We start from the raw sequence: 15,196 nt of genomic DNA on the forward strand, positions 1-15,196 counted from the left end.
GCCTGCCTTGTCATCCTTATGGATACAACCACACAATGCTCATGGAATAAGGACTGGTAAGCACCCTCCAGCTACATCTCTTTGACAAACATTTCTTTACTCTTCTTCTCATAGAAACCTATTCTCAGTTGCTGGTAAATTTTGCCAAGCTTCATTTGTTTGGAGTGCAATTTTCCTTAACAGATGTTTATATCAAACTGAATTTTTGGATACAGGTTAGCTATAGAGTTCAGTGAATCTGGAGAAACCAATGAGAAGAAAATTTGCATAAGTGAGATATACAGGAATGTGCTTTCAACTACCTCTATAAATATTCCTAAGTAAAAAAACTTCTGAGAGGAAGAGTAAAAACAAAAATTATCCGGTACATGTATTACATGGGAAAAATGAAGCCTTTAGTGGTTAAGTTTTCAAAAGGATGATATCAACTGATCATATTCTCTCATGTCTCAAGTCCTGCAGACATCACATCTGTGTTATACTGGAGTATATGACTAAAAAGGATAAACACTTAATGTGTACATCTGGAGAGTCATAGTGGACTGGCATCCTAAATACAGAGCAAGTACAGGTTTCCTTACCTGCCATGACACCCCTCACTATTCCAACACTGATTTCAATTTTACATGAAGGTAGTACTAAGGCATAAATTACCTTGACAATACCTCAGTAGGAAAAGTATCTGCACAGCAAAGAGAAAGACTGGGACAGAGACATAAAAGGTTGGGAAAACCAGAGGAAAGTAAGCAGGAGCAGTAATCACCATGAGTAGTTAGCTAGGAGAAGGGAAAAGCTACCACAGAAAACTATAAGAGAGGCTACCAAAGTTAAGGACTGTACTGGTGTGCAGCAAAAAAAAAAGAGATATAAGGAGACACAGAGACAGCTATAACCACCAGTTTAAAATCATAGAATCTGAGAATGGTTTGGGTTGGAAGCGACATTCAAAGATCATCTAGTTCCAACCCCCTTGCCCTGGGCAGGGACACCTTCTACTAGATCAGTCCCATCCAACCTGGCCTTGAATACTTCCAGGGATGGGACATCCACAACTTCTCTGAGTAACCTGTTCCAGCACCTTCACAGTAAAGAATTTCTTCCTAATATATAGTCTACCCTCTGCAAGTTTAAAGCCACTACCGCTTGTCTTGTCACTACAGGTCCTGGTAAAATGTCTGTCTTTCTTTCTTTCTTTTATACCACTTTTGTGAACTGAAAGGCCCAATAAGGTCTCCCCAGAGACTTCTTTTCCCCGGGCAAAACAATACACACCAGAAAAACTGAAAATAAAGCCAGAATTCCAGTGTCCCTAAAGGGGACTGTTTGAAGGCAAATGCAGTTGAAACCACTAACCACATCTGTTCCTTTTCCCTTTATGAATTATCTGCAGAAGAGTAACTGGCAGTAGGAGTCCTAAAATTTTGCTATAGTTTCATATTTAACCTGGTTTTTGCTTTCAAAGATCTAAATTGAAATCACTGGGGACTGGCTGCACAACACGTCACAATTCAGTTCTGGTTTATAATTCTACTTTCTTCAAATCTAGTTCCACAGGAGTCTTGTAATTGAACTAGCTTTGTTTAAACTTTTAGAATTATTGAATCAAAATGTCATTTCATGAATGGATTAATATTACAAATGGTTGTAGCATTATGCTGCTTTTAAAATAGATTATTTGCAATTTGATGATTTATGGAGTCTTATATAAGCTATTTCACTGAATTTTATTAGTAAAAGTGTAATTGAATTCCAAAATTACTATTTGACAGTTGATCACGTAAGTAGCATCTGGCGAAAAAAGAGGAATAATAATAAAAACTATAAATTTTTATAAATTGTCATTCTGTCATAACTACGTGGTTTGCCTTCCAATTTAGCTGTCCTTTAATACAGTCACTAGTAAATATCTGATCATTACAGAGTAAAGTACACTTCGAAATATTTTCTGTGTACGTCAGGAAGACTTAGCACACAAATTGATACCTGTAAAATTCAGTTCTTCAATAGCAGCTTCAGGTCCAGACTTATTTCAGCCAGTGATACATCTGGGTATTTTGTGCGTACGTGTATTTGTAGTTTTACAGCCTGTTTGTTCATGGATTAACTCTCTGTTCATGGATTAGCTCTCTTGAGCAATATCGTTTCAGATGTCCTAAGGAATCACCAATTCAGATTTTTGAATTTTGATTTTGAGCACATGACAGGGCAACTTCATCCAAACCAAGGTACGTATGTAATAATGAATAGTCAGATATATAATGGTGTAAAGCAAAACAATAACAAACTAAGAAAATAAAAAGTGCTTAAAAAATTCCTGTGCAATTAGCTGTTCATGGATTATCCCTGTGATAAACAGCAAAAAAATACAGGTTTTAATACAAATATTGCTCAAGGTACAAAAGCAAGGGAAAGTTGCATTTTGCAGACTTTTCACTGTTAGTATCTCAAGCACATTACTAACTAAAGACAGTAAGGGACTACATTAGTACCTAATTCGAAGGAATTTCCACTGAAATCCATTAGTTTACCTTCTTGTATACTTTAAAATGTTTCTTTTTGCTGTCTTGTTATATTGGAAATATCAACAGCTTGACAAGATCTGATACAGCTTCCCATGACAAAGTCTCAATCCAATGTTTTTAACTCACAGTTTTCTTAAGTTTCTTTTTACACAAAACTCCCAGAGTACTCGCGAGCAAAGCAACTGAAGCAGAGAGGAGGTTGTTCTGGAGCCACCCCCCTGGGAACAGTCCTTTAGCTTCAAACTGTGCCCAAAGCCATGTGAGTCCTTGCATACAAATCCTGTACTAAGGATGCGGTGGGTTCCCCCAGCAGCATGTACCCTGCACATGCACTTCCTGCTCTGGGGAGAAGATTTACTCTTTCCTGTGGGGTTTTCTTTGGGGACCTGCCCTTCATCGAACACTTATAGGGCTGTTGGTTAGGGAGGACCTGCTTTTCCACACGAGCAAAGAGCTGCTGACCAAGAAGCTGGTCAGTTGGTATAGGAAGCAGATTAAGAAGTTACCCAGACAAAAGGCACAACGAGTAAACACAGTGGATAGACCTGAACTCCCAAAAACCAAACAAAACGTGGCTGAGGTGCAAGCTTGAACTCTGGACTACTGATCCACCACAGGAACTGCAAATGTATTTCTTGGCATGGTGCCAGCTGTGCCAGCTAGCATGATCTGGAAGGTAGGACACAGCAGGAGCCATTCCCGCTAGGAAGAACAGACAAAGTTTCACTATGCCTGTCTCCCTCTGCCCTCACTGTCCCAAGCTTACTTTTTACCTTTAAGTACCCTCATCATACCAGACTCCACAGCATATCAAATGTATCACTACTCAGATTTCACCTGCAGGAAATTTTCTGCAAGGAAGAAAAATTTCAACATCATTTTAGATGCTTTCAACCAGAGAGGTGGGTGTGGGGAATGGAGAGATAGATGAACAAATGAAGCCTGAATTGGTTTAGGATCATGGGACCTAGAGCTGCATAACATGGGTGGGTGCATGACCCTAAGTTCATAGTGAGTTTCATACCTGAAGTATTAAGGATTCTAACATTGCAGTCTTGCAAACAGATACCAATTGAAAAAAAAAAAAGGTCTCAACAGCAACACAGACTTACAGTTATAACTTCTAGTGGTCCACTTGCAGCAAGTTGTGACTGTGAAAGAGCAGATTTCAGAGAAAAGCATGGGGTTTTTCCCAAAAGAGAGTATCCTAACACTAATAGAACAGATATGATATGTTGTTTAGTATCTCTGAAAGTGGAAACTACAATGAACCATGAAAACCTTCTAAGGTTGAACAGCATCCTCAGTGAAGAGAGGAATTTTTAAAGTAATGCTTCATATAGTTTAGCTGCATCAAGAGTATCTAAAACCAGGGATTATATCAAAAACTTAGAATCTTAGCCAGGAGTGGAAAGTATTTATAATTTTATCACATGTTAATAGCAGACTTTGAAGGTGATATTTTACTCTTAGCTGCAATAAGTCTTACTAAAAGACAGAATTGATAATCAGTAGCTGAAGCTAGATGAAATAATATCCAAAGGTAAGCAATTCTACCTTCTTTAAGACAGCACCTAAGTGTAGCATTTCAGAAAGAAGCTAATGTAAGACCTCCAGAAAGATCAAGTCTTTTACTCATAACCATCACCTTCAAATTTCTCAGTCCAATGCATTGCATTTCAGCTAATGGTTTCTGAAAGGGTTATTTTCTACCTTTTTCCTATTCTTTCCTTACCCAGCCTAGTATACCAACAAAAGCTGCTAAACGGCCTACAGGAAACTGCCTTTTCCCCCCTTTTGCTATTGCTTAATTTTAATTTTGCACTACAAACCTGGACATAAGAGGCTATATTAGTCTGATTACAGTGATGTAACTCCTTGCTTGTGCTACTTTTTTTCCCTGAATTTTAAATGCTGTCTTTTATTATTCCTCTTGCACAGAAATATTACTAGAAAACTGACAGTATTGTTCTGTCAGTATTGCACTTTTTGGGGAACACTAGCATTATGACTATCTCTTCCCGTGGGTTGTCTCATAAAACAGTATTCCCACAGCTAGGCACATGACAAAGCAATTCAATCTGAATGTTTGAGTAAAGGGCCTTTGTGTTATTTCTGTGAGAAGGCTTCAGGAAATGGCTGTAATGGCTCTAATGACCACTGTATACGTTTCCAAACTTTGTTTTGTCATGGGGAGTAGATGGCTCCATACAAAATAAACCTGAAGAGATTATTCAGAGCAACAGATGTTTTTCCGATGGAGAGATTTATGTTTAAACGATAATATCCCCAAAGTTAATTAGCAGGGCATTAGGTACATGTTCCTATACCTTCTAGTTTTAATTAAATGCAAAGCATATTGCTAAATGGTGTTTTCAAGTCTCAGCTATTTGTTGCCTTTACTGTATACACACATGTTGTGCTACAACCACTAAGTGGGAATGTATTATAAGAAAAGGTTAGTGATTAACAACTTTTCATAACTAAAAGTCTTGATAGGAAGCATCCATATGGAGATAACAGAGGCAAGTAACAGACTGTACATCCCCAAAGTCTAAGGACAGCACAATTCTAGAAATTTCATATACCAAAAGGCTGGAGCATGGTCAAAGATAGGTGGATGAACAAATACATTTCTGTCAGACACCACATTGCACCACAAGTGCCTGGGACATTACAGATCTTACCATCTGTTTACATGGATGAGTCACAAATGTTCAAACCTCGGTATGAGCTGAGTCCGGAAGCTGCATACAGTATGCAAACCCTGAGAAGTGCAACTATTAAAAAATCAGCCTTTGATTTAATTTTTAAGAGTAATTTCAAGTATAATTTGCATTTTATAGATGTTCTTTGTGCAAATGATGATTTGTGCACACAAATATCTACTCACCACACCATTTTTACATCAGTATGTATATGTACTGAGTGTAAAAAGAGTAGAAAACATATTCTCATACAAATATATCTTTTGTTCTATATCACTTAACTCATGAGACAGGAAAGAAGATACAGAAGGATAAGCATCAATGCAGACTCCTTGACTGTAAATTAATGAAACTACAGACCTTCACATCAATGCCCAGATCCCAAAGAGCTTAGAGAGGAGGAGAACCCTAGATAATCAGATAAAGAATAGACAGACTGCATTTCAGCATCTTAACTGTTAAATGTTAATTTAAAAAAAAAATTAAAAATGTTTTGATACAGACTGAATGAAATTTTATAAATTATTTAAAAATAGCAAGGAAAATTAACATCACAAAAATGCAACTTTTTATTGTGCATGTAAATTTTTATACAACCACACACTAACTCTATTTTGGGGGTATATCATAATAAATATCACATGCAAACCACAACTATTTTAAATGTTGTAAAAAGAAGTACATTAAGGAGCTTAATGTTAAGTAAGGGCCTATGTTTTCAAATTTCTAAGATCAAATGAGCAAAACACTTTTTTTTATTTTTGATTGCATTTACAGAAAAGGTTATACCACAGGCAAAATGTAGCTATCACTGAATATTCGTTGAGTCATGTATTGAGATTCAGCATAGCAAGATCAGCTGTATTACTCTCCCGTATTGCGTCAGGCATTTATGTATAACAGTCAACTGTACTTTTTAAATAGTAATCAGAAAAGATACAGGAGAACTGTTTGTGATAACTACAACCACAAACAAACATAGATTCAATTAATCACACCTCACAGCATGCACATCCCTTATGTTCTCAAAATTCTGGTTTTCCAGTGAAACAGAGTATAAAACAGCTTTCAAACTTTGTCAGCTCAGCAGAGTCCCTTTATTCCACCTAGACCCTTTTCTGTCACAGGCTATAATGCCACCTTCACACATCAAGTGCAATTTTTGACATCTACACCCTAATAAAAAATTTATACACAACTAATTGCATAAATATAATACACAAAAATCTCCCTTTAGCTTTTCAAATCTGTTACTGAACCGGAATAATTCCATTTTTCGGTTTGGTAACCTATATTATATATTTGCAGTCCTTACTCAAGAGCTTCTGACCATGAAAATTCAAAGAGGTTTTGGTCTGCTTTGTCAGAACTGGAGATAAAAATGAGATCTTATTTCAGATATGATGCATCAAGAAGACAACAGACTGTCCACAGGCTGTAATTCACATTTGAAGCTATAGGAAGACTGAGTTTTGCTAGCTCTTCAAATCACCATGACAGGTAAAACTTACTAGCAAATTATTTAATGCAAAAGACACTCTCATTTCTCATGCAGAGAACAGCAAGTTCCAGGGAGCCCTAAGCAAAGAGCGTGTTCTCTGTACACAAGCCAGGAGCTATGCTACTTGGGAAGAATATTTGTGTTACTGCCTGAAAATGTAAATACATTTGTATTCCACTTTGAGTAACAATACTTTCATTCAAGGAGAGCAAGCTGGGACACAGGAACAGAGCATTACTTTTTCAGATGCACAAAACTCAAATCCTGACACAAAAAACCCAAAGAAATTCTATCCTTGATTTGAGAATGCAAATACATGCAAACAATCAGGCTTTTCCATCTATATACAAATGTAAATTCTCACCTGCTATCAACATCCACACATTCACGTTTGGAGTTTATTTTAGTACTAGTAAGTTCACTGTGCAACTATTGCAGAGAAAGCGACTGCAATGACAAAATCACACAAGCAAGCCAAAAGCTGCTTCATTAATGATATGACTTGGAGCCTTTTTCTTTTCTCCTCCAGGCCAAATTGTACCATGCACTTTATTTAATAGTATAGACTGACATTTTTATGATACTTTGAAGATACTGGTTTAAACAGACAATTTTAATTTCAATATTCCCAGAATATTTCCACTAGTTACTTATTTTTGAGCTCTGGAATAATCTTTATATAGTGCATAGTTAATTTAAAAATTTAAAGTGACTACTGTAAATGGGAAAAGAAAAATTTCAGTATACATTAGGCTGAGCAAAATTATTTTTCTTTCCTTGTGAATAAGGGACTGTCTTTTACTACTTGTTCGAACAGCATCCAGCACAATAGGACTTTGATCTAGTCTGAAGGCACCACTTGTGGTCTGTCAGATTTCAAATATCACCTAGAAATTCTGTATCAATACAGTTTCAGTTCCTGGAAACGTGGTATTAACAGTATTGAAATAGTCCATGTACTTAGCACAGGACCAATTTTTCACGTCACTCCCCTTAGGATAATGGGAAACAGAAAACTCACTCAAACTTGCAAGTTTTTCTATAGTCTCTCTTTTTTGTTGAGCACAGAACAAGTAAAGTAGCAATGTGCAGACTAAGTAACTTGACTAGAGTAAAAATTTTCCATTCGAACAAGTCACGTGGCTGTTCAGAGCACAATACCACATTCTGCAAGTTTAATGTCTCACCAGCTTATTGCCTAGTGCTTCATGTATGTCAGAGGATCTATGCTGAAGCCAGATTTCATATCTAAGAGAAATACTTTGAATTTCTTATTTCAGAAATATCATAGAAGTTAATGGTTTATATTATAATTCACTATCTCACTTAATGCATAACATCTCAAACTGAATTCACTGTGGTTTAAGTTTTATATTACATATGTAATAACATACCTATTTACTATACCTGACCACTATGGTAAAACTGGCAAAAATTACCTCAAATATTATCTGTGTGAGCCAAACACTGCTTTTTGCTAAACTTCATAAAGGCATTTAGAGGAATTAAGCAGCTAATTTTGCTGACTGACAGTTAACAAATATGTTTTAGACAGGACCTCCACAGTAATGACTTTCAGCTTGTGATGGTCACTTTAATGTTGCCTGAGTCTGTGCATTACAATGTAAGACATGCAAGCAGTAATATTGCTAAAACTACATTCCTATTTTCTATTATCAGGTCAAAAAATAATTTCTTTGCTAGCAAAAAAAATGTCTAGAGAAGTTTTATGAGGGCATTTTATATCCTCAGAAGTTATAATATTCATTAGAAGAACAAGTCTGCTGCCTGAAGAATATTTACTATTTTAAAATCATTTATTCACAAAATTCCATCTGAAAAGCTTAGACTTCAAGAAGGAAAGCTAATAAGAAACAGCATTGGTTTATATCTTGCTAGCAGAGCATATGTGTTTCTTGGTATAACCCAAGTTATTTACTCACAAACAAGCAATGTGGAAAAACAAGCAACATGGAAAGTTCTTTGCATGAACATGCATTTATACCAATGAATATACCTTGTAGCATTTACGAAAGAAGTATACAGTCAGTAGCTTCTAATTTCCGATTTCAATCTGCTGCTGTATTGTTTTAAACTGAGTTGCACAAAGGTAACACCTGACAATCCCAGGAGACCAACAAGGGAGTCACCGTGACAACTCCATCTGATTAAACCACAGATTCTGCACAGCCTTTCCCACAGGTTTCTAATTCACTGTGGGTAGAATTCGCTTTTAAAACTCTGAACTCCAACATGCTGTCATTTTGCTTGCTACAAAAAACTCCTTCTACAAATTAAGGAAAACATCATAGCACCATATAAAAAAAAGGTGGGGGATGGGGAGAGTGGAATAATGTTAAGCTTGGCAGTTGTTTAAAATACTAGATGTTAACACTATTTTGCCTTTTACTTGTATGTTCATTCTTATTTAGAGGAGATGCAAGGAGGGAGTGTCAAAGGAGTGGGGATTCTTTATGCTTTATACTGCAAGCTCAGAATTGTGTACATTTCTTCAGTAGTTCTACTGCAATTGCTAGTATACAATGTACTATGAACATATAAGACATTGCACGTCTTAATTAGGCACAAATCAGGTGTAACGCAACATCACTATATTTTATTACAGAAGAACAAACCTATGGGATCAAACAGATTCTATTTCAGACATGAAAGAATCTCAAATGCACTGACCATATGTAACATCATGAAGCTATTTTAGACTTAGCAAGAGAAGATCTACAAAGGTTACTTACCTGATCTCATACAGCACAGAATCTCAAATGTTAGCTGCCTGTGAACTACTTTCTAAACAGAAGCATTCTTGTTTACAGTATGTAATTAACAGAGTAGAAAGAATCAAAATTACTCACAAAGTTCTGGAGATGCAATAGCAAACTATCCAAGACAGGAAATTCCAATGCAATATTATAAAACAAGTGGGAATAAACATGCATGAAGTCAGGAACTGACAGGCCTCTGGATTACCGCAGCTGTAGGAATCATGCTCGTGCATGCTGGGCTATAATTTATGAAACGGATCCCAGAAAACAGCCAATCACTTTGCTTCTCCTAACAAGTCCAACTGGCTATGAAAAGCTGGAAGTGCTGCACAGAACAATGAAGAGGAGCTATCCCACATATTAATCTGCTTATCTAGGATTGCCTCCTGTGTAGGGAGAGGGAAGCATATAATAAGAGGAGGAAAAAAAAAAGAAAGAAAAATCACAGCTGCACTATTAAAACAATGGAATACCTCTAATTAAACATGCAAATCTTCCATTGCAGTCAGATGGCTAATACTGCAGTCAAAAATTTGTAGTATCAGCTAAAACATTTCAGAAGACCGCCATCCTCCTATTCAAGCTGAATTTATATTTCCTATACAGTTGTTTCACTGCTCTCCTTCTCTTAATTTAATGTTACTGCTAAGTGTGAAATATCCTTCCATAAAAACTGCTTAGAGTAAGATTTTTTTTTTTTCAGTTGACAGGTGGCTGTTCAGTGCATTAATGAGCAGCCCTCCCTGGAAAGCCATCTCCATGGTCCTAGGATTTAAGATATAAAAGACTATCATTTTCGAAAGTGGCACAAAAGACTGTGTCTTCAGTCAATAACCAAGACACACTTTAAACAATATGAACAGACCAGAAATTACATACCAGAGCATATGTAGCCAAAGTTGTCCTTCCTGGGAAATTCCATGGTTTCAAAATATAGGTTTGACCAATTTGAAATTAACATTACTGTGATGTTTTCTGCTAAATAACTTTTCTGAAGTTCTTCAGAGTAACAAAAAATCATTTTTAAAAAATTAATATTAAATAGGGATTTAATATTAAATAATATTAGAGTGTTTATCACAATGGTTTATTTTAATAAATAATGTAAATTAAAATTTATAGTTTCATCGAGTGAAAAATACAGAGGAATCTGTCAAAATAAGAAATTGAACCATATCAAACTATCTTCCTGTAAATGTGCCCATTGAATTCTCTGTGTTGATAAATTTCTATTTACTAAAAAAAAAAAAAAAAAAGAAATTATATAAAGAAATTAACACATAAAAAATCTACAGTTTTTTAAAAGAGCCATTGGCCTGTTTATACAGAAATACTAATAATATTGAATGAAAACATAAACTTGGGGTGAGTTAGTGTGACTTTTACATGAATGGAAATCACATAAGTTTGATTGCTCTATTCTTAAATCCTTTTTACATATGGTTATTCCTCACATGGCTTCCCTTTTCTTCTTAATCTTATAATCCATGCCTTAATAATTTCTGAAATCTCCTTAGCAAAATGTATTTGATAAAACCTGCTCCTGTATTTGCAATATCATATTCAACAGATTCTAGAGGTATTTTGCAGCCTTAGGTGCTTTCCCAGACGTCGTCTGGTAGCAGCAGATGACCATCTGAACCACCTTGTCCTGCTAGGCATCATTACTTTAATTAGAGAGACAGAAGCCTTTAATCTCATGAATCAAGTCTTTTTGCATACCTAAGCAGTCTCTTCCACAGGTTTACAACCTACCGTAGTACTCATGAGATATTTCAGTGTTGCCTTCTTTTAAAAGTGCCTTGATGAAAACTTGCAAAAACAAAAAAGAAAAATACTGAGAAGGAACAGTTTGTAACAGATACTGAAAGTGATATACAGCTATGTTTCTGTTACTTAGAAAAAAACCCTCAATGTCCACAGATTTCTGAGCAACACGTAAAAGGAATAATTTTTTCTGAGATTCTGCAGTTCAGCCACCTCCAAAGATCAGCATTTGTAAACCAAAAGGCATATAAATAGCATGCAAATAATGAAAAGTAAAAATATGTTTTTGAGGAGGTGATACTAAACATTATACAATTTAACCAATCAATTTGAAAATATTCTAGTCACATCTATGGGATTCATCCAAAATCTTTGCTTATCTATATTCACTGGCAACAGTGTAACTAGCTCATATTCTATTTGACAAATACTAGAAACCCAATGGCTTCACAGACTGGGAACTTGAGTTCATTACCTTTGCAAGTCATGTCTCTGAATTGAAAAAGAAAACGCTATAAATTTCAGTTTCAGCTCCCTGCTTCCAAAACATAAGGGAAATAAAACAATTTGCAGCTAGTTTCTTTCCAGGATGACTGAGGAATAGCCTCCTCCAAAGAAGAACATATGCTAGCTAACGAAAGAGGTAAGTTAATATATATACACACATGCCAAAGAGTTTTGGTGGTTTTTTTTTACAGACTAATTCAAGTAGTCTATCTCGTATTGGCCTCATTAGCCACCAGCGTGCCTGTAATAAATGTGGATAGAGCCTTCCTTAATCTTCATTCACGAAGCCTAGCCATGAATTCAAGTAGTGGTCTGCCCTTCCCCCCCAAAAAGGCTTCATAATTGTCCCTACTGTCCCACCATACATCGAGACTATGAAAGGCTTTGAAGTTAGGAGGGAGAATGCCTTCCTTTTATCCCTACCTTTATCCTTCTTACACCCTTTGCTTCTTTTTATGATTTTCCCAAGCAAAATATGAAGGTTTTAGCTCTAGATCTCTCAACAAAGAAATCTACCAGAACTCTCAGATACACCGTCAAAGAGTGGCAACCTCTCATTTTGTTTCTCAAAATCATAAAGAGCATTAGCTCCTACCATTTCCCCCAGTGCAGAATATACATGTAGCCTCACACCCACATTCAGTGTTTTGAAAACAAAATCTGCGGAGTACCATAATAAATTGGTACCATTCCCTTATTTGCTCTATAACTCTGGACTGTATCACACTGCCAGTTTACTGCAGTTCAATTTAAAATAAAATAATTTACTGAAATAATATCTGCAGTTCAGAAAAGTCTTCACTAAATAACTGGACTGTCTCAGGTAAAGTAATACAGTTAATCTTTCAGTACTTAAGATAACGTATCCTTTTTTTTCTATCTTGTTAAATTATTCATCTCCATAATAGGAGTTTTCTGCTTGTAATTCGTTCTTTCTGTACTTGGCTGCCTTTCAGAACTCCCTGATTTATTGTGTTTCTGAGTCTGCCACACTGATATCAATTTCACATCTACTAATAAAGTCAGCAACCTTAAAAGTAATGTATTCCTCAGCCTGTTACAATTCCTTTTAAATGGTTCACTCACAAATGATTTCTCTTTGTCAACATTTGAAATAATTTTGTTAGCTAAGAACTTTTTTACACAGCACAGCATACAGCCTAAAAGGAAACCATCAAGAAGAAACTTCAGCACTTGTCTGCCTGAAGGTTAGTCTTTCTGGCAGACTGAAGGGGAATCCAATTTTCATACATTAAAGTGTCTGGGCACAGTAGCCTGAACTGGTCGGAAGAGGCAGGCACAGCCTAGATATGAGTGAGGCAGCTTTTTAGATGCAGCTGGCTTTATGGGAAAGTGATGATGGAAGGCACCTAATTCTTCACCTTTTCTTAGCTAAGTTGGGACATGTGAAAAATGGGCTACTTTTGTCAGTGGCAATTAGGTTGTCTAAAGGAAGAATGCAGGATTAAGTTAAAGTGCTGGTTTTGACTGGGCCTAATTTCCTCCATAGTAGCTGGTATGTGCCTATATATTGGATTCGTGCTGAAAACAGTGTTGACACACAGGCGTATATCAGCTGTTGCTGAGCTGGGCTCACACAACATCAAGGCTGCTTCTACTACTCACCCCAACCCGCCAGTGGGCAGGCTAAGGGGGCACAAGGAGTTGGATGGGACACAGCCAGGACGGCTGACCCTCACTGACCCAAGATATATCCCAGACCATATGGTGCTGTGCTTAGCATATAAAGCTGAGTGAAGAAGAAGGAAGGGGGAGGATGTTTGGAGTGATGGCATTTGTCTTCCCAAATCACTGTTAAACTTGATGGGGTCCTGCTCTCCTGAGAATGGCTGAACACCTGTCTGCTGATCAGAAGTGGCTTTCCCTGTTACACTGCCATTACCTCAATCCACAGGTTTTCTCAGTTTTGCTCTTCTGATTCTCTCTCCAAACCTAGTGGGGGATGAGTGAGCTTAGTTACCAGCTGGGGTTAAACCATTACAGTTGCATTCCAATATATTTCAAATAACACAATTTCAATTCCATTGTGGATTATGATGCTCATTACTTAGGTTTCACACTCCTTTATTCCTGCAGTTCCAAAAGTGTCTTGTAGATGACAAGATGTATGTAAGTTGAAGCATCTGCAGACTTACTTGATCCTGCAAAAATATTCATGCTTAGCTCTCCCAGGATTAGCTAAAATCCACAAAGTTCATACAGAAGTGATTGTTACCAGTCTCTCTGTATGGACTAATTGTATAAGCTACGAAGTCACTCCTCGCAATGCACACACAAAATATATGGACAGACAGGCATATTGCCATCATACCCTGCCCTAAAAACAGCAGCAAAACTCTACATGATAGGATATATTAATAATTGCGGATATGAACAATGGAAAGAGAGATCTGCAGACAGGCTACAGAAGAAAGTGTAACTGTTTACTTATCTGATTAATCAGCAGGTATAAGCTGCTAGTGAACATTGTATGAAGGTTTCTCTGACAGTATTTGGAAATAAGCACTGCGTTCTGAGTTGAGGTATAAACAAAAATGCAGTAATTTAATGAAGAAGTTATTCATGTCTCCAGATGCTGATTTTATTTGATACAGCAACAATGCCAACAAATACCAGATCATAAAATAAAATTACACTCTTTAGGGTAGTTTGTGAAGGAAATCATTTGAATGGCACACAATGAAACACGGAAAATATGCAAGGAATGGAACATTTAGAAGATTTAGTAAGACACTATGTAAAAGAATGTGAAACTCCTGTGTACAGTTAGCACAAACAGCCTTTAGTTCAGTTTACATCATGTGGTTACAAAAAACAAGCTGAAGGAACAGAGTGCATGCATAGCAGATTTTTTGGGATATAGCTAAATAAATAAATAAACAAACCTATACTCATATATTCATTTAGGAACCCAGCGACTCATCTGCCCCAGTGGTTCAGATGCACATGAACAAGCTACTGGTACTAGATGCACAGTCAACAGGCAAATTCAATACAAAAGCAATATAAGCAATTTTAATTTCTGCATGAGGGGAGAATGGAGTTGTACAGTTTGGCTGTATTACTTGCAGACCTTAAGCTGGCACAAAATAATGTTGTAAAAGAGATAAAAACATTGGGAGTTTTTATAAGCATCCTTTGCCTTTTAATAAAGCCTCTAGGGTTTGACTGAGATCTATAACTCATTTCACATACAAAGAACTGAAATGCCCATAGTCAAATATAGCACCTATTAAAAAATAAAGGAGTGTAGAATTCCTCTCAGTTTAACACATGTTGAGGGAGACATAATATTAGGCAACTTTTTCCATGATCACTGACTGTAATGGAATTCCATCTTGAAGTCTTAATTCAGAATTTAAGCCACAAGGTACCCATCTCCATTACTAT

General features: G+C 36.5%; 1 protein-coding gene across 1 annotated transcript in view; it reads right to left on the reverse strand.

Moving 5' to 3' along the window:
• LOC113943303 (cAMP-specific 3',5'-cyclic phosphodiesterase 4D-like) overlaps positions 1-15,196 on the reverse strand; it is a 188,343-nt gene that overhangs the window by 170,867 nt on the left and 2,280 nt on the right. The window lies entirely within an intron of this gene.

The sequence above is a fragment of the Corapipo altera genome, unplaced genomic scaffold (assembly GCF_003945725.1).
Source record: "Corapipo altera isolate COAL_440 unplaced genomic scaffold, ASM394572v1 61411, whole genome shotgun sequence".
Classification (NCBI taxonomy): Eukaryota; Metazoa; Chordata; class Aves; order Passeriformes; family Pipridae; genus Corapipo; species Corapipo altera.